General features: G+C 39.6%; 1 protein-coding gene across 1 annotated transcript in view; it reads left to right on the top strand.

Annotated features, from left to right (window-relative positions):
* Positions 1–20,679, top strand: part of LOC136866111 (uncharacterized) — a 207,026-nt gene that overhangs the window by 176,432 nt on the left and 9,915 nt on the right. The window contains exon 4 of the transcript XR_011017909.1: positions 4,317–4,481. The gene's annotated coding sequence lies outside the window, so the exon portion shown is untranslated. The remainder of the gene's footprint in view (positions 1–4,316; positions 4,482–20,679) is intronic.

The following is a 20,679-nucleotide window of genomic DNA, read 5'->3' on the forward strand; positions in this document are numbered from 1 at the left end:
TCTCTGCTATTACCACTATTGCAAGGTCATCTGCATAACCGATAGATGTTGTCCCTTTTGTCAGCTGCAGGCATAAGATGCCATCATATAGAATGTTCCACAAGGTGGGTCCTAGGACAGATCCCTGTGGAACACCAGCACTCATTTCAAGGTCTTCTAAATCATCAAGCCATATTCTTCGTCCTTTGAAGTGCTTAGCAATTATTTGTTTAGATACCGAGAAATGTTCTTCCTATGAAGTTCTCTCAAAATAATGTTCCAGGAAGCAGTCTTAAAAGCATCTTTGACATCTAGCATTATCAAAACAGCCCATTTCTCACTGCTTTCTGCCTGTATTTGAATCACCCTCTCAATAGCTTGTGTTGTGGTTCTGCCGTTTCTAAATCCAAACTGGTTTGAAGAAAGTCCTCCCTGTTGTTCAAATTCTTTCTCCAGTCTCATTTTAATCAATCCTTCGGAAAGTTTGCTCAAGGTGTTTAATGAGCAAAGTGGCCTGTACGTTGATGGATCTAATGATAGTTTCCCTGCCTTCAATAACAGCACTAGCTTGGCTACTTTGCGCTCACCGGGGAATTCACGAAGATCCAACCAGGTGCCACCTCAACTGCATACTTGATGGCTTCTGGTGGGATTCCATCTACACCTGGTGCCTTAGCAGTCTTCATATTGAGTGCTACCTCTTGTAACTCAACCACAGTAAATGGTTCTACAACACTAAACTCTGATTCCATTTCAAGTCTGTCATTAGTACAAGGAAACAACTCCATCGCTATGGCTTTCCTTCTATCATCTGGGAGCTGAACTGGTACCCTGTGGTGGTGGTGGTGGTGGTGGTGGTGTTAGTAGTAGTAGTAGTAATGCTCCAAAATAAAACCTGAAGGGCTGTGAGAACTTTGTCCCGAAATAAACAGCTTAAAATGCCACTTTGCTCACCCAATATCGTGTTGGTAAAGTCCAGCTGGTCTGGAGATAAACAAGAGCATGTAAAACACTCAACGAGCGCAGGTTCCTCCACCAGCTCAAGTTGGAGCGGATGGTCCTTTCATACAGACTGGGTGGAAAAAGACAAAAACATATCTAGAATCAAGTTTGTTTCAGAAGGCGACGTAAAATTGATATCAGAATCACATGGCATACAGCTGAGGTAGATAACTGAGTGTTCAGATGTGTAAAGGCAGCAGGCGATGGTGAATGGAAACAGCGATCCTGAGCGTAGAAATTCGAGGCAAGGTAGCGTTTTCTTGAATTCTCTTGTAGATTTGTAGGAGAATATTACACTGGCAACCATTCTCAACAGCTACCGTACTTTTTTATTTAACCATGAGTAATTGGTGCCGTTACATCATTGACCTCTTGTACACCTCCACTCCTCTACACAGGCATACTGTGGCATAAAGCACTGCCTGGGCTGCCAACAAGTAGCAATACTCCCTGCACAAGCTGCAAGCCACAGGTTTCTCCTACCTGAGCTATAACCTAATTCTTCACTAACAGTGCTTTCCAATAAACCAAAATCTAACCAGTCACTATCAGCAATTTTGTAACGAACTGCCATCTAACCTTCTTCTTCTTCTTCTTCGCGAATGGGTCGCTTAGGACCACGCAAAATCAACACTTTCTAGCATTCCTGTTGGCCCAATATTCCTTCATGTGCATCAACTGGATCTGCTTTCGTTGCTCTGACCATGTACGTTGTATAGTCTTCTCTTCTTCCTCGAAACCCCATGTGTGAGTAATTTTCCCAATTTCATTCCGGTCAAGTAGGTTTGGTGATCCTAATGCCTTCAGGTTTTTTTCTGTAAGCTTGTACCAATTTGGTCTAGTAGCCTTGTACTTTATGAATGTATGTATTTTTTGCTTTAGTCTGTTCGGGTCCATTCTTTCTAAGTGTCCAATGAATTGAATTCTTCACATTGTGTCTGTGATTTTGGAAATTTCCTTATATATTTCTGTGTTAGGCTTTGGATGATGTACACCATCTTTGGCTCTTGCCCCAAGGACTTTTCTCATTATTTTACGTTCTTTCACTTCTATTTGGTATTTTAGTGTTTTGTGTTGGAGATTGAGTGTCTCTGAGGAATCTAACCATTATTATTAGCTTTTTTATTTTTTGATATCTGAAGCCTTCTTGTTTCAACTCAGTAATTTATAATTGTTAGGTTCTTCAGTCTGTCAAAACTAATTTTGAATAAAATTTATAAACTCCCCAAAAAAGGAAACATGGTAACAAAATTATACCTGAAAAAGGAGCCCCCCTCTATCAGTCATTTTGACACTGACAAAAATAAGTATTAAGGTCACTGCACAATCCAACTGAACTCTAACGTAACCCTGTCAGTAACAGCACTTTCCAGTTAACAAGAATCCAACCTGTCAATTTTAGTAATCATCAGCATTTGTTACAAGTGGAGGAAGGGGCTATGGCCCTTCTAGAGATGTTAAGACTAACAGTAATGTTTGCCCACAATGTGGTTAGTGCACTATATATTTGTTATTTTGGCAGCCGTATAAAGCCATTGTCCATCAGTGTCTACTTATCAACAATGACCACTACCATTCTTATTCTTTCCTATTGACAAAAGCTGCAGCGAAAATTTTTAAACAATGTGTATATTATGTGTGTGCTCTATCCATGCATACTTACATGGTAAGTCACTGATCTCCATCACTTTCCTATTTCGTATATCAGTCAGTCAGTATTGATCTCTATTTAGGGCTGTTGCCCATGTGGTAAGATTCCCTATCAAAATGTTTGCCTACCGAGAGAGTTCGCCATACGGTTATGGTCGCGTATCTGTGAGCTTGAATTCGGGAAATGGTGTATCAATCCCACCATCGGTAACTCTGAAGATGGTTTTCTGTGCTTTCCCATTTTCACAGCAGGCAAATGCTGGAGCTGGGGCCACTGCCTCTTCCTTCTCAATACTTGAATCACGAAAACTCTTCAATGTGCACTATTTCTTCAAGCACTTTATCTGGAAAAAGCCAGAGACCACGAATCATACGTAGTCTTATAATTTTGTGTTAGTATTTTCACTCCAGAGGGATGAATTACTATGTTCCTTTTTAATCTTTGCCTGCTTTGGGGAGGCGATGAACATTCCACAACGTAACATTATCCCGACCAGCATACTGAGGGCCAGGATTGTTGGGCGTATCGGCGTTTGCTTTGTCACTAGAAATTTCCGTAGAACTGTTGTGATCATTATTCACAGGCTGTTCTGCATCCAAATCCTCTAATTCATCAGTATTCCCTTGGCATATATACTTGGGAACATCATCATCCATCTCTTCAATAAGTCACTGTCTAATCTTCCCATCTTGAGCCATCGTTTACCACCAACTTCTCAAGAATGAATATTAAGACATAAAATCCTGGACAATAATTGATTGTATGAATACAGTAACACTACAGGTTGAGAGTGAGCACAGCACTCATTCTTAGTGCACTGTGGACGAAAACAATGTTTTGCTGCTACGGATGTCAACAATACCCTACACCAATGCCATTCCTCAAACTCCTGAAGCCCTAACTGCCAGCTACATGGAGATTCAAAAGTTTACTTGCATTTAATTTTGTATGATAGATAATAATAGCAGAAGGTGAGCACTGCGCTCATCATTTGACCAAGGAAAGGTTAATAAATAAGTGTGTTTTGGAATGCTTTTTCTCCTAGGCAGCATCTAGTTAGAGGAAGTTGAATGGCATTTGCTACTGAAAAACATGTAGGTATAATATGATTTATATCCAACATTTCTTCTATTTCCTGTACCTTTCTCGCAGGACGATTTGAGTTGAGGAGGGAGAGCACTTCCTGATGATGATGATGATGATGATGATGATGATGATCCTTCCTAATTTCATCATGTGTATTGGTCTATGCCTATAAAGTCTCATCAATTAGCCCCAGGGGCTCTAAACTTCGGAGCGTGGGTTGGCGACCACGGGGCCCTTAGCTGAGTCCTGGCATTGCTTCCACTTATTTGTGCCAGGCTCCTCACTTTCACCTGTCCTATCCGACCTCTCTTGGTCAACTCTTGTTCTTTTCCGACCCCGACGCTATTAGGTTTGCGAGGGCTAGGGAGTCTTTCATTTTCACGCCCTTCATGGCCCTTGTCTTCCTTTGGCCGATATCTTCATTTTTTGAAGTGTCGGATCCCTTCCATATTTTCCCTCTGATTAGTGTTATATAGAGGATGGTTGCCTAGTTGTACTTCCTCATAAAACAATAATCACCACCACTCTCATCAATTATCAATATATTATGTAACTTAGGAAGTATGTTGATGTCAAATTGTTTTTGTCTGTTTGTTAGGTTGCATGTCAGTTTTTGCCTGACTCAAAACAGGAGGACAAGCCTCTCTTGCAGTCGCTGTTTAAGGCTATATCTGTATACGCCAATTACACTGGCAAGACAAAATGCTTAGATATTGGAGAAAATGCTACTTCTGATTTGGGAAAGAGAGGCTGGGATTTTCAGGTCAGTACCTTCACATCCTGCAGGAAAGTGGTTCCAAAATATAATTTCTTTAGTGCTTCCAAAAAAAATCATATTACTGTACTAGTATGTATTGAATGTTTTCAAAGTTTTGTTGGACTGGATTTTCTCATGTATTTGCTCCCTCTAAAGTTCATACACTCCCATTACGAAGAGAAGAGAGAAGAAGAAAAGAAAGTAAAAGAAAAGACGAAGGAAGGAAGACAATATTTTTCAACATTTTTGCAGTGTCCAATTTTCAAAACAATGATATATTGTGCATACTGCTTTAAATAATAATAATAATAATAATAATAATAATAATAATAATAATAATAATAATAATAATAATAATAATAATAATAATAATAATAATAATAATGTTTTTACATTCCACTAACTACTTCTGATGGTTTTCGGAGATGCCAAGGTGCTGGAATTTTATTCAGCAGGAGTTCTTTTACATGCCAGTAAATCTACTGACACACAGCTGACATATTTGAGCACCTTCAAATACGACCGGACTGAGCCAGGATCGACCTACCAAGTTGGGGTCAGAAGGCCAGTGCCTTAACTGTCTGAGCCATTCAGCCTGGCACACATACTGTTTTTGACCTTTAATGTAATCTTGTGTAGGGTGAAAACAAAATGGAATTGCATTATCTTCTGGACTTAAATTTTCAAAATTTTAATGATGCCATGATGAAACTTCTAGATCACTCAAGCCATGGCAAGTTGCCACATTGTTGCTCATGTATTGGCTGATAAAATGTGTCATATCTATAAAATGTAACATAAATAACTGCCATAGAAAGCTATTTCTTATGAAACTAAGGGCCTAAAAACTTGCTTTACTTTAAAGGAAATGCTCGAAGTAATCAAATCCCACCCGGTGAGTCGTTCAATATAATGTGACAGATATTCACCTGCAGTTCTTCTCTTGTGTAAGGGTTTTGGATACATTTTACATTTCAACATCCCCCACAGATAATAATTGCAGAGATATAAATCAGACACACATGTGCTGTCAGACTTCTTCCTGGTCAGCTGTACTTCAGCTTCTTCAGCCTGTGTTGTAGCGAGCCACTTGGCCGAGAAGAAGCTATTCAGCACAATTTTACTGTCTCTTCTGTAGTTCTCCCTATATTTGCTAGCTTGAAGTGATTTTGGATAAGTATAAAAGTTTCCTTCTACATGTCTTCTCTCGTTATATTTGATAGATTGCGTGATTTTGAAGAAATTTTAACTTTTTTTCATGTCATAATTTTAACATAGGCTGTTAACTTGTTCCATTCCTATAGTTAGCAAAGTGGGTTGATCCTCCATGTGATACTAATGTGCTCATTTTCAATTTTGATTTGGCCAACATAGTACTCGTGACAAACCAGGAACAACAAAACAACACAAATGTCAAGAATGCATTTTTCATCAATGGTCCCGGGGGCACTAGAAAAATATTTAGAATGTATATCAAAGTGCTTCAATTTAGGGCTTTATGTTATATCAGTAACATTGACAGGAATAGCCACTGTTTTGCTGCCCAGCAGTTGAAAAGTGCACATTATATTCAAAATTTCTATAAATTTAAATAAAAGTTTATGTCTGGATTAAAATTAAATTCCAAAGCAGCTGACGATATTCGATTAGCACGGCTCAATATGGGATAAAAGCCCAATGGCAAATAGTAATTCATTAATGTGTGTGAATCATTTTTTATAATATATCAAAGGTAATGACATTCTATTCCTTCTAATAAGAGAATTATTGTTCTTGAGAGAGATTTCATAGAGGCTTTGCCCGTTTTTGCCACATGCTTATCGCTAAATAATTATTTACTTATAATTGCATTAAATATTTTCCTCTTTGACCCTTCTTCAAAATATGCTGCTAACATAAAAAATATGCAGGTAAAACTATTTTTAATAGAATTCACTGATTTTTTGCAAGAAATTGGTAATGGTTACTACACATCTGTGTACGGTGACGGATCAAATGCCACTGAATTTCCAGCTAGAATTTTAGCTCATGATGATATCATGATTGACATTTATAGCAAAACATTCACTTCTGTGAAAGATGTCATCATTATCTTGAAGTTGCCATTCTTAATTAATATTAAAGTCATTAGGCTTATATCTGGTAGTTCAAAACCATACAGTAGCATCAACAGGTTAATACTGAAGATGAAAGCTAGCTACTTCAATTTCCTCTATAGTTCTTAAATTTCTTGAACTAAATGGTTTGCCTCCACATATTCATATTACTTTAAAAAATTGAAACCATAGATATGCTTCTAAGATATCTGAACGTTTCCCAACATTTCCTAAACAGAACCAGATTAGGGCTTAATTGTAAGAAATATGTATGAAAAATATTTAGATTTGGAAATGCCGGGTTGAGTGGCTCAGACGGTTAAGGCGCTGGCCTTCTGACCCCAACTTGGCAGGTTCAATCCTGGCTCAGTCCGGTGGTATTTGAAGGTGCTCAAATACGTCAGCCTCGTGTCGGTAGATTTACTGGCACGTAAAAGAACACTTGCGGGACAAGATTCCAGCACCTCGGCATCTCCAAAAAACCGAAAAAGAGTAGTTAGTGGGACGTAAAGCAAATCGCATTATTATTATTATTGTTGTTGTTGTTGTTGTTGTTGATGTTGTTGTTGTTGCTGCTGCTGTTGTTGTTGTTGTTGTTGTTGTTGTTGTTGTTGTTGTTGTTGTTGTTGTTGTTGTTGTTGTTGTTGTTGTTGTTATAGATTTGGAAATAATAAGTGGAGATAAAACTGAACAGAGAGCTCTAATCCCTCAAATGAAAAAAATAAACTCATGTAATTCTGAGGTGATGCAGCTCTTTTCAGGCACACCCCCAATGGAAGTGAGCTCCACGTACAATTTAAACCACATACCAGCCCTCCTGCCAGTTTAAAATTTGTACCGGAAATCGAACCTGGGCCTCCAAGGATGGCAGTTAATAACACTAGCCCTTACACTATGGAGGTGGACAGTAAACTTGTGTCCTCATCCTGAGGTGGTGCAGCTCTTTCTAGACACACCCCAATGGAGGCGACCTGCACATACCATTTCAACCACATACCAGCCCTCCTGCCATTCTTAAAATTTCTGGCAGTACTGGGAATCGAACCTGGGCCCCTGAGGACAGCAGCTAATAGCAGTAACCGTTATGCTACGAAGACAGACATCCCTCGAATTGACTTAACAACATCCGATAAAACATTTCCATTTTTTTCAAGAGGCATCAATTTCCAATTCACTTGGCATTTAGTATCACGATCAATATATCTTGAGGGACGTGAAGGTCTCCATTTACCTCGGCCAATATTCAGCCATGACTATTTAAATGCTGCAAAGTTAAGGGAGCGATATTTTAAAGTTGCAATAGTGAAAATCCACCGCTTGTTTCCAGTCATTTGACCGGGTCAGAAATGGAATGAATGAAGCAAGGATAGGAATTGTTCTGGCTGCTGAAGTCTGTTTCACTCCTCTGGATCATGATTAATAACTTACAGATGCAATGAAATAATATTGGAGTGTGTTGCTGGAATGAAAGACGACAAATAAAGAACAACGGATTACCTGTCCTGCCTCCGCTTTGTCCGGCTCAAATCTCACATGGAATGACCAGGATTTGAACCATGGAATCCAGCGGTGAGAGTCTGGCGTGCTGTCGCCTGAGCCACGGAGACTCCACTTAAAGTTGCAATTGTGCCAAAAGGTCATTGTACAATGAATGCACCGAACAAATGGCTGCGCGGTTTGAGTCGTGTAGCTATCAGCTTGCATTCAGGAGACTGTGGGTTCAAACCCCCCTGTCGGCAGCCCTGAAGATGGTTTTCCGTGGGTTCCTATTTTCACACCAGGCACATGCTCACACTGTACCTTAAGGCCATGGTCTGTTCCTTCTCATTTCTACCAATTTCCTGTCCCATCGTCACCATAAGAACTACTTGTTTTGGTGCGCTGTAAGGAAAATTGTTTAAAAAATTAAGTACAAGGAATGTCATGTATAAGAAAATCCTTCAATAAATATTTACCCCATTGACCATCATGTCTTGATGTGTTTCAGTTTGTATCTATTAACCTTTAAAATTTAAGCACATTAAAGATAAGAGGAGTTCACCTACAGTGGCAGAAGACTTATGTATCTTTTGTGAAAAGCCCTAGGACAGCAAGAAGTGTTTCAAAACAACAAACATGACAGTTGAGGAAAGAAGATTTAAGGTTAGAGGTAAAAAGCGTTGTTTCACGTGCTTGTGACCTAATCATCTGTCAAAGAACTGTAAATCAAACACTAGGTGCTTGGTTTGTTGTAAGAAGCATGCCATCCATGGTTATGTGTCCTGATCATTTGCAGAAAGATAAGAATGAATCAAGGGAAGAAGAGGAAGCCAGTCAGCTTCACACAACTTCAAATATGGCTGGTCATACATCTGTTCATCAAGTAATACTACAAACACTGATGGTTACTGTCCACGGAAATGGCAACAGTGAGAGCTTTCTTGGATTCTGGCTCTTAACGAAGTAAACAGCTGAAGAACTCTAATTGAAATCACACGCTGAAGATTTGGTTTCCCGTGTTCTGTTCAGTGGAAGCCAGGCCTCAGAAATAAATCATAAGAAGTACACAATCAAGCTACAAAAACCAGGTGTTAACATTGATTGTGAGATTCAGGGACCACCCACGTATTTGCCAGTCAGTCCCATGCGTTTCAGCGTGTTCTACCTTGTTTCAAGAACTTAGAATGAAGAAAGTCTGGACCAGTGATTTGGGTAATAACTGTCCAGAAATTCAGCTCCTTATTGGAATGGATGTCTATGCTAAAATTCCTACTGGAAATATTGTTTGGCTCAAGAATGGTCTTACAGCCATTGAAACAAAGCTGGGATGGACTTTGGGTGGAGAACTAACTGACAACTCTCCTGTAGTGAATATGGCAAGTACAGCAATCATAATGGCTTACAGAGATGGTTCAATCACGAACTTGTGGAATCTTGAAACAATTGGTATTCAGGATCCAGTAGAAATCAAATCAGCTGAAGAACAAGATCGAGAAGCGAAGCAATATCTACTTTATACTTTAACCCAGAAAGAAGATGGACATTATGCAGTTGGTCTTCCTTGGAAGGAGAGTCATCCGGAAATCCAGTCCAGTAAGAAAATAGCAGAAAAAAGACTTCAGTTGACTATGCAGAAGTTGCAAAAGACAGGTCTCCTCTCACAATATGGCAAAATATTTGAAGACTGGGCAACAGAAGGTTTTATTGAAGACGTGCCACAGGAACAGGTTGAGAAATCTTGTCATTATCTTCCACACCGACCTGTAATCAAACCTGAAAGTCTGACTACTTCAGTTTGACCAGTTTTTGATGTTTCATGTAATACAAACAAAGAACTTTCACTAAACAATTGCTTTATTAAAGGTCCTAATTATGTTCAAATTATCCCTGAAATCCTTTTAAGGTTTCAAGAGAAAGAGCTGGGTGTTATTGCAGATATAAAAAAGGCATTCCAAATGATTGAGGTACGAATTTTATGGTGGGAGGATTTCAGAACTATGAAACTGAAGACTTATAGACATGCAAGAGTTATTTTTGGAGCCACGTGTAGTCCGTTTATATTGGGTGCTGTGTTGAATCATCGTGTTTTGGCTGTTAATGGTAACGATGAACTGATAGCGCAGAATCTGATGAAATTTATGTACGTAGATAACTGTGTAACATCAATTGCTTCTGTAGAAGAAAACTGTATGTTTCATTCTGAATGTACAAGGATTCAAGCCGAAGCAAAGATGTAGCTGAGAAGCTGGGAATCTACAATAAGAAATAGTGAACTTTCGAAGATCGAGGGCAACAATGAAGATATTTATAACAATGGATATGTCACAAGGCTTTTGGGCATGAAGTGGAACATGAGGTTGGATATGTTGGTGGTTTATATTGTTGCTTACTTTCCATTCTCCCAAGAAATACTTACCAAGAGAATTCTACTCTCACTGATACAGAAAATTAATGATGTCATTGGGTTTCTTGCTCTTGCACTTCTTCCATTCAAATTATTGCTACAGGACTCATGGAAAATAGAAGCTTCAAAAACATTAAGTAAAAAAGGATTTAAGTCAAATTGGGACTCCCCTCTACCTGATATAATATCAAAGGAGTTCAACAAACATTACCGTGAAATTGGCTACTTAGAAGAAATAGAGATTCAAGGTGGAAAAATAGATAGACAGTCTTGGTCACTGCATACTATTGTTGATGCCAGTCAACACGCCTATGGAGCAGTAGTGTAGCTCAAAACCGAGGATGAGAAGGGTGTATCAGTTCAGTTAGTACTAGCTAAAGCTCGAATAGCACCTCTCAAAAGTGTCGCTATTCCTCGACTAAAGTTGTTAGGTTGCCTTGTACGAAGTCATTTTGCTTCATTAGTCAGATCATCCCTTTCTTTAGAAAATGTGAAAGGTTACTTTTGGAGTGATCTCACGACTGCGCTTGTATGGATTAGAAGAAATGAACCATGGTGTACATTTGTCGGCAACCGAGTCAAGGAAATTAGACAACTAACTGACCCACAACAATGGAGGCATGTACCTGGAGTTTATAATCCTGCTGACCTGCTATCAAGAGGGTGCTATCCATCAGAATTGGCAAATTCCAATTGGCTGAGAGGTCCTGAAGAGAAGTGGCCTGTTTATCACGCCGATGAAGGCATATATGATGAGGATATCATTCACAATTAGAATTCAAGAAGGTTCAACCTATTCAATACAAAATGTGTTGTACAAGGTGTTCACAACATATTATTTATTATTACTAGTACCGGTTTCAACGCTTAATGGCATCATCATCAGCTAGAAATCACAAAGTGGGCATAGTACATGTCATAAAAGTTGTATAGATAATACATACATTGCAAAATACAAATCATAGGCTGTTTTCTCATTAAAAGCTAGAAGAATGATGTGTAAAATATGGTGATATATTGTAACACACAAAGGCGTTATAGTCTAATGAGGCAAGTGAGTATTATACAATAAAATTGATCTGATGAATGAGAATAAAAGTCTTCATGTGATAATAAAACGATGCAATAAAATTGTCCACTCTTCTATTGTTGTTCAATGGAGACAGCTCAACGTGGGTGGTGAAGCTTAAAAGGAAGAAAAAACTAAGTTAATGAAATGGATAGCTAAAAATGGGATCGCGGCTGAATATGATAGGATATGAGACTCACCTTGTTTAGCGTGCTGGTTGTATGTTGTGAGAAGAGTTGTGGACGAGTGAAATGGATGTAAGTTGAGTGAGTGTGAAGATAGGGTGGGAGGAGCGGGAAGAGGAGGGGGGAGGGGGAGGGGAAGAAGGAGAGAGGAATGGAATGAAAGGGATGGGAAGGCGGAGTTCAAGGCGGGTCAGGGGGGCAGAGTGGCTGTGGTGTGGGACGTAGAAGAGTGTTTTGGAGAGCGTAAAAGATCGATTTCCTCTCCATTATTTTGATACCTCTAAAGACTTTGATTAGAAAATCGAAAAGGATATTAGGTTTTTCTGAAATTTCATTAAGGTTTAGATTAGGATTGAAAAATTGATCTAAGTGAATAAAACAGTTTTCCGTAACATCGAGTAAAGGGCCTTTGTTTATGTTTTTGAGAATTTCTAGGTCTTGTTCTATGGTAGTGAAATTATGCTTTGAGTCATGTATGCCACATACATGCATCGTTTTATTATCATATGAAGACTTTTATTCTCATTCATCAGATCAATTTTATTGTATAATACTCACTTGCCTCATTAGACTATAACGCCTTTATGTGTTACAATATATCACCATATTTTACACATCATTCTTCTAGCTTTTAATGAGAAAACAGCCTATCATTTGTATTTTGCAATGTATGTATTATCTATACAACTTTTATGACATGTACTATGCCCACTTTGTGATTTCTAGCTGATGATGACGCCATTAAGCATCGAAACCAGTACTAGTAATAATAAATAATATGTTGTGAACACCTTGTACAACACATTTTGTATTGAATAGGTTGAACCTTCTTGAATTCTAATTGTGAATCTCAGTTCAATACGGGAAAATGAAGTTCTTAACTTACAAGGATATCATTGCTTCAGAGAGAAAGAAAAACAGGGATGAGACTGTAACAATGATGGCCGTTGACCTGAAAAGAGATTTAACTTATTCTCAAAGAGTAAGAATAATGGGATGGGTATTAAGGTTCTACAACAACACTCAATGTAGTAGAGAGAGTCAAAATGGCCCACTAACATTTCCAGAATTAAGAGAAGCAGAATTGGTTGCTATAAGGTGTGTACAATAGGAGTTATTTCCACAAAAAGGTGACACAATCAGTGGAATGAAAGTAATTCGAAAGAGTAAAGAACTGGTCCATGTGAAGACAAAGATCACAATGAGAAATGACCTCTTCAGTTTCTGATTCCCCTTGTTATTACCCAGGAATCATGATGTAGTTGATGCCTTGATCAAAGAACAACATAAAGTTCACTGACTTGTTGGCATAAAATATCTCCTTGTACATCTGAGAAAAAAGGTTTTGGATTATTCTAAGTAGAAGAGCCACTATAAATGTGATTTTCAAGTGCACACAGTGCAAGCGACACAGAGCTAAGCACGCAGAATCAGAGAGTATTCAACTACCACAAGATCGTATCAAGGATGCTGCAGTATTTGAAGGTATTGGAATTGTTCTAGCTGGACCATTGATTTTAAAGAATGATTTGAAGTTGTGGGTTGCATTATATACATGCGCAATTTATAGGGCTGTACCCTTACAACTCGTATATTCACTCAGCACTGAAGCATTCATTCTGTCATTAAGGAGATTCATTGAAAGAAGAGGACATCCATCCATTGTATATTGTGACAATGGAACTAATTTTGTTGGAGCGGAAAATATGCTAAAAGGAATGTCTGTCCAGAAAAACCTAAATGAATCTCAGCTACAAGAAAGTGAGTGGCAGTTCAACCCTCCCACAGCTTGTTAGTGAGGTAGATTGGGGGACCCTCATTTCTTTACATGACATAGCTGACATATCATTTTTTCTATTTCTTTTATTTACACTCTTTTGTCAGAGTTGAACTATATGACTTTATTTTAACTTGTTTGTTCCTTTCAATAACTAGCAAATGACCATATGTAGGGGCAGAGTAGGGGAATTGCAATCACTTAAGTGATGACTAATAAAGATCAGCTATTTTTCATTTTAAAGAAATCAAGCAAAATGAATAATTATTTTTGACAGGCAATCTTCTTGATTACAAATAGAAGTACAGAAAATATTATAATCTTGACAGAGAAAATGGAGATTGTTACAGTACCTACAATTGACTGGAGTTGCCCTAACAGATAGGTGATTTTGTTCCCCTATTTAGAACCATAGGAATAATAAATAAATAAATAAATAAATAAATAAATAAATAAATAAATAGTTCATCAGTTACTTCAAACAATAATTAAACTTTTTGATGTCATAGCCATGGCATGCTGCATGCACCCTAACTGAGCATAGTAGACAATTGTATTTACCTTAACTTGACATATTGGAAATTGCACATCGCCACTTCTTAGTGAAGTTACATATTAAAACTGTAACAAATAAACTCATATTATTATGTCACCAGGTACCACATTCTGTAAAATTATTATAAAGTTTCATAAATTGAGACAATATTAAATAATGTGAGCCTCCCCATTATAACCATTTTGAACTGGCCCTGCGGCCTAGAATAATTTGTGTCAAACGGCTTACGCCAGTATACCTTTTTTTAAAGTTACTGTAGTCAGCGGGCCATTGTCTGGTCTTGTGATTGGTTGCGCATTACTGCGCATGCGCCCGCCGGTCGACTACCAGGCAAAACTGGCCTGCTTCCAGCTGGCCGACGCGACACTCAGTTCGCTTGAGGCAGCATGTTGAGCTGGTGTGTATTTGTGTCCGGCGTCATGGAGTGTTGGAGTACCAAGAAACCACCGTAAATTGAATGTTAACGGGGATTTGCCCCAGATGAACTAATTGGAGACCTCCTGCCATTCTTTCTGACCATGTTTTTAGATTTATTTTTCGTCTGGATACTTCACAACGAGGTCTGGATGCTGGCGGTGTGACTGTTTTTCTTCATCAACAATGTCAGGTTAAAATTCTTCTCATTTCTTCATCACCTAAGGTACGTACCAGTGTTTGACACACTTTAAACGTCGTCCTGAAGAGGATTTTGATATTTTCGAAGATTTCTGGAAAAATAATAATAATAATAATAATAATAAATATTTGGACTTCGCCGTTAAATTTATTCCTATTTGCGTGTGTGGTATCGAAAATCTGGAAAACTGTTTCGGCAACTAATCACAGTAATGTGGAAGGTTCACCATGAACTAAATTGGAATTATTAATTTAAAATTTTACTGATCTACTTTGGCATTTTAAATTGTAACTTTCCTTGTAAACCAAGGTACAGTCTCCAAGGTACCGAACCTTACCTCTTTCGGCTTTCTGTTTGCTTTCCTGTGTTTTGTTTTCTAATTCGTTTGGTATGTTTTCTTCTCCCCCCCCCCCTTCTGGGGTTTGGGTGAATTTTATCATTTTCTCTGGCCTGTTTTTCCTCCGTGTTTTAGGAGGCCTTGCTTGTTTCTGGTGGTTACCTTGGCGACGGTTCGTGTGTGGATTGTTGTCGGGTTAAGAGTTGTCTGGCGTGTTGAGCCTGTGTGGATCTTGAATTATATATATTTCGGGGTTGAGTGTATCGTTTACTGTTTAAATTAATTTATTTATTTTCTCCTCCTTAAATGTTGTGTTACCATTTCCTTGCCCCGCGTGAGGAGGTATTTTTACGTAAAATTCTGTTTGCCTTGGAAACTGTCCTTGGTGTAAACTGAACGTTTTCAAACCTGGTAATTATTAGAAGCGACCGCGTTGAAGATCCAGTTTATTGAATAATTGTTAACTTAGGTTTTTTTATTAAATAACTACCCGTGATCGATCACATTTTATTTCAAGTTGTACTTATGTAAGAGAGTCTATTGGTTTTCCGTTGTTTTCTGATTACATTTTATTTGGTACGGAGGTCACCCCTTTCCTTCTTTGTTGTTTTCATAAAGCTCCCCATTTATTATCTGTTAAAGAGTATTTATTTTTCATTAATTGTTATTTAGTAATGAATTAATTTTCTTTAAAACCCCACCTGGGTATATTCTAATTTATTTTACTTATTGTTAATTTCCTTTTCCATTTTTCAACCTTATGTTGATTTTATTTACATTTTGCCATTACGTTTTAAAAATAAACTTAGGCTTTATCATCTTAATAACTTGGTTTGTTACTTACTATTTGCCCTTCCATTAAGTTTTTTAAACTTCATGTAAATGCTGGTTTTCATTCGCCACGTTCGGTGGAGCACTGCCTCTGATTAACTTCCACGGCCTTTTAGTCGTCTTCCTCCGCTGTTTCCGGTAAGTTTTTCTATGATTTCTTGTTTTTAAATTGTGCTTGAACTTCGGTGTTTTTCTTCTTGTGCCCATCTTCTTCCTCGTGTTCGCTATTACTCCCATTTTGGGGCGGACACGCTAACAACCTTCTCACCAGGGTCTCTATCTCTCTCCCTCTCTCTCTCTCTCTCTCTCTCTCTCTCTCTCTCTCTCTCTCTCTCTCTCTCCGTCCTTTTTTTTCTCTCTCTCTTTTTCTCTCTCCCTGGTGGATAAGGTTTTTCACCTCATCACCCCTAGGTGGTATCGGGGTCCTAGAGGGTGGTGAGCGGTGAGAGTGGTATCAGAGCGGTGGTTGTTTGTTGTTCCACTGTTGTTGCTCTGCTGCCTAATCTCTGTTGTTTCTGCCTTGTGCAGCCTAACTTTCCTCCCCTCCTACCCTTGCTTGGTGCAGTGCTGTGGCGAATGTTGGTGGATGGAAACCAAAAATTGAAAAACTAAAAGTGTTATTGTCAATAACTATTGTAAAAGGGAGTGCAAGGATCTTGTGTAATTTTTTGATTATTTTGTTCCATGTTTGCTACCATGGCGCGTGCCGTTACGAACCCCTCCTTCCTGCGTCGTGCCGAATTGGAGTACGAGTTATCCATTCGTGGCCTTGAACCTGCCCGTACTGTTGCTGAGTGCGCTGCCTTGCTATCAGCCAACTCCCAGGTCCCCATTAATGTATTTTCTATTGACAGGAGTCGAGTGGGTGAGTACCTTAACCTGATCTGTGACAACCTTAACGAAATTAATATTATTCGTGAAGAGTTTATTGAATTGCCTCCGTCCAAAGCCCAAGTAAACCGGCTGAGGGCCAGAGCTGACCACTACTCGGGTCGAATTCTGGATTTATTATCCATTAAGCCTGATTCTGTTTTTGTGTCAGAATGTGCTAGATTGTTAACGGTTGTTTCTGGCATCACCTCTGATTTAGACTTGCTGTTGATTAACAGAGATATGGAGAATTGTTCTATTTCTACTGCACTTAACCCTACTGTACCCACCCTGAGTGTCCCTTCCCACCAAATTGTGTCCTCGACCCATGCCCAAGGTCAGTGCTGTGTGACTGCTCCTTTACTGGAAACCTTAGTCTCTAAGCTAAACTCGGCGTCATCGCCTAACTGTTTAAAGGAAGTCTTTCGGGGAGTGAAGTCCTTTTCTGTAAATTCTATCGATGAGTGTATTCGATTCTTACGGTTTTTGGTGGAGTTAACCGAGACTGGTAATGTGTACTCAGTCGATGATTTGGGGATTTTCCGCGCCCTCTTCCCTCATTGTGAAGGGATTCTAAAGAGAGAAATTTCTGAAGCTATCTCTAAAAATTTATCGATTAGTACCTTTCATGAACTTGTCCTTTCCAAATTTATTCCCTCTCTTGCTCTCCAAAGTCTTGTGCCCCAACACTGTTTTCGGACCCAGTTCCTGCATGAGAACTTGCTAACTTATGTGCTGGATCTGCGATTCTTTTGCAAGGTTTTTAGAATTTCTGTGCCAGAATGTGAAATGGTCTCTAGAATTTTAAAAGGAATATCTCCTGCGTACCGCTCCTATCTTTCCTTAACCCGTTGCCCTACTACCTTTCAAGAATTGGAAGAGGCCTGTTCCTTTGCTGAAGATGTCAAACATGGGGATGCCTCCAGACCTGTGAATTTCCCTCCCCCTACTACTACCAATTGTCCCGTCCTTCCGTCAACACCTAAGGTAGTGAATGCCCGTAAATGTTACAACTGTGGGTCCCGAAATCATCTAAGAAATTCCTGCCCTGACGTTAGACGTGGTCCAGGCGCTTGCTATTCCTGTGGCTCTAGACAGCATGTTAAAAGAAATTGCCCCTTGGTAGACAGAAATGGTACTCAATGACTAGAAAGGGAAAGGGCAAAGTCTGCCAATTCTAAGTTTGTAAACCCTGAATCTCGTAAGAGACCGGTGTGTCCCCCTAGGTGCAATAGTATTTCTGCTCATGCCCCCTCCTCTGGCACGTGCACATTTGTCGAAGTCAACAATGAACCCGTAGATGCCCTTCTTGATACTGGAAGCGCAGTATGCTTGATGAATTATGCCTGGTATTGTCAAAAGAAATCCTCGTGTAAACTTCCGGAAATAAAACCCACTAACTTAAGATGCGTTTCGGCTAATTGTCAGTTCTTAAATATTTTGGGGACTGTGAAGGTCAAGTTGAGGATTGGGAATTTCACTTGGAAGATCAAGTGTTTGGTGACATCCAATTTATCATGTAACATTATTCTGGGTACCAATTTTCTATCTTGGGCTGGTGTCGTTTTGGATCCTCAGTGTCGAAATTTCTTTTTTAAATTTTCTCCTGACCTGAAATTTGAATTGATTAACGTTCCCTTGAAATTGCCTAAAGTTTTGTGTGTGGGTTACCCTGAGTCAGATGAGTCTAGTGACATCGATCGGCTTGACCTGAATCATTTAGGAGATGCCGAAGCACAGCAAGTTCGTGATCTTTGCAGGGAATTTCCCGATGTGTTCACTAGCAAGTTAGGCTTGACCAACGTACTCGAGTATGACATTGAGTTGTCGGACCTGCAGCCTGTTCGATCCCCTCCTTATCGCCTTTCCCCACCTCGTATGTTGGAATTAAAGAAAATCATTGAGCAAATGGAAAGAGACGGAGTGATCAGACCTTCGACTTCCCCGTATGCGTCCCCTGTGTTCTTGGTACCCAAACCTTCTGGTGGTTATCGTGCTGTGATTGACTATAGGTCTCTAAATAGTAAGATTGTACTCCAATCTATTCCCCTACCCGACCTTCATACTTGTTTTGGATGGTTCTCAGGTGCAAAATTTTTCACTGTCCTGGATTTGAACCAGGCTTATTACCAAGTGCCCTTATCGAAGAGATCTATTCCCCTCACTGCCTTCATCACCGACTGGAACTTGTATGAGTTCCTCAGACTCCCGTTCGGGCTCAGCTGTGGAGCAGCTGTGTTGTCAAGGTTGTTAAATTCCATTCTCTCTGACATTAAGTTCAGCTATGTCTTTAATTACCTGGACGATTTATTAATTTATTCGAATACCTTCGAGGAACATATGGTGCACGTTAGGGAAGTATTGCTACGGTTAAGGAAAGCCGGCCTTACAGTGAAGTTATCAAAGGTAGCTTTCGCCAGACCCAACATGTCTTTCTTGGGACATGTAGTTTCTTCTGAAGGCGTTTCCATAGATCATTCCAGAACTCAAGCCATTAGGGATTTTCCACCTCCCAAAGATGTCAAGGGCGTTGCTCGATTCATTGGTATGGTCAATTTCTTTAGAAAATTCATCCCTAACTTTGCTGAAGTGGCTGCCCCGTTGAACGACCTTAGGAAAAAGAATGTAAAATTTACTTGGGGTAAAGCCCAGGAGGAAGCTTTTAATTCATTGAAGGTCGCACTGATTAATGCACCTTTGTTAGCTATTCCCGATTTCGAGAAACGTTTCATTGTCCAAACTGATGCCTCTGGGCGTGCTATTGCTGGCGTTCTGTTACAAGAACATGAAGATGGGCGTAGGCCCGTGGCCTACGTATCTAGGGTCCTCAATGATCTGGAGTCTAAGTACTCCATTTATGAACTAGAGTGTCTAGCTGTGCTGTTTGCTCTGGAAAAATTTCGATCATTCATTGAACACGTCAACTTTGATCTGGAAACCGACAATCAGGCTCTTTCTTGGGTGTTGAACCGACCCAAAAGGACCGGTAGGATAACTAGATGGGCATTACGGATCTCATCCTTTAATTTCAATGTTCGCCACATTCGTGGGTCTGAGAACGTCATCGCCGATGGCTTGAGCAGGATGTTTGAAGGTCACCCTTGTGCGGAAGCCAACCCATGTGTCGATGAGCTTGCTGTCAATACGGTGGGAGTTAGTGCCATCCTCACCGATTCCCCATTGCTATATCAAGAAATTGGAGATCATCAAAAAACTGATCCGGATCTGAAAAGGATCATTGATACAATCAGTAGCGGGATCGAAGTGAAACCTTACTCCTTATCTAAGGGTGTTCTCTGTTGTAAGGGTCGCAAGGACCATAATTCCAAAATTGTCGTTCCTAAGGTTCTGGTACCGGTCATTTTCAAGTATTACCACTGTTCACCCCTTGGCGGTCATCTAGGAAATTTCAAAACTCGTTTGAAAATCAGGCAATTCTTTGTTTGGAAGAAAATGGATAGTGATATCAGGAACATGGTCAAATCTTGTAAATCTTGCGCCATCAGCAAACCTAATTTGAATAACCGAGTGGGATTATTGTCTTCATCACAAGCTTCGCGCCCCATGGAACGACTGTTCATAGATTTCGTAGGACCCCTCCCCCGATCTTCCTTGGGAAACACCCACATTTTTGTCTGTATAGATGCCTTCTCCCGGTTCTGTTGGATCTTTCCCACTAGGTCCACTAATTCACGTACCTCTATCTCCTGTCTAAATTCCATCTTTGCATCCTTTGGCCCACCTAAGTTCTTAGTATCTGACAACGCTAGTTCTTTCACCAGTAACTCCTTCAAAAGGTATCTGTTTGAGTTGGGCATTTCACATGTCACCACTATTCCATACTATCCAAATCCTTCTTATGCAGAGAGGTTGAATCGGAACTTAAAATCTGCGTTGATAGCGTATCATCATGACAACCAGTCCAAATGGGACTCCTGTCTGCATTGGTTGGCACATGCTTTCAATTCCGCTACTCATGAGTCC

This window comes from Anabrus simplex, chromosome 3, assembly GCF_040414725.1.
Source record: "Anabrus simplex isolate iqAnaSimp1 chromosome 3, ASM4041472v1, whole genome shotgun sequence".
Lineage (NCBI taxonomy): Eukaryota > Metazoa > Arthropoda > Insecta > Orthoptera > Tettigoniidae > Anabrus > Anabrus simplex.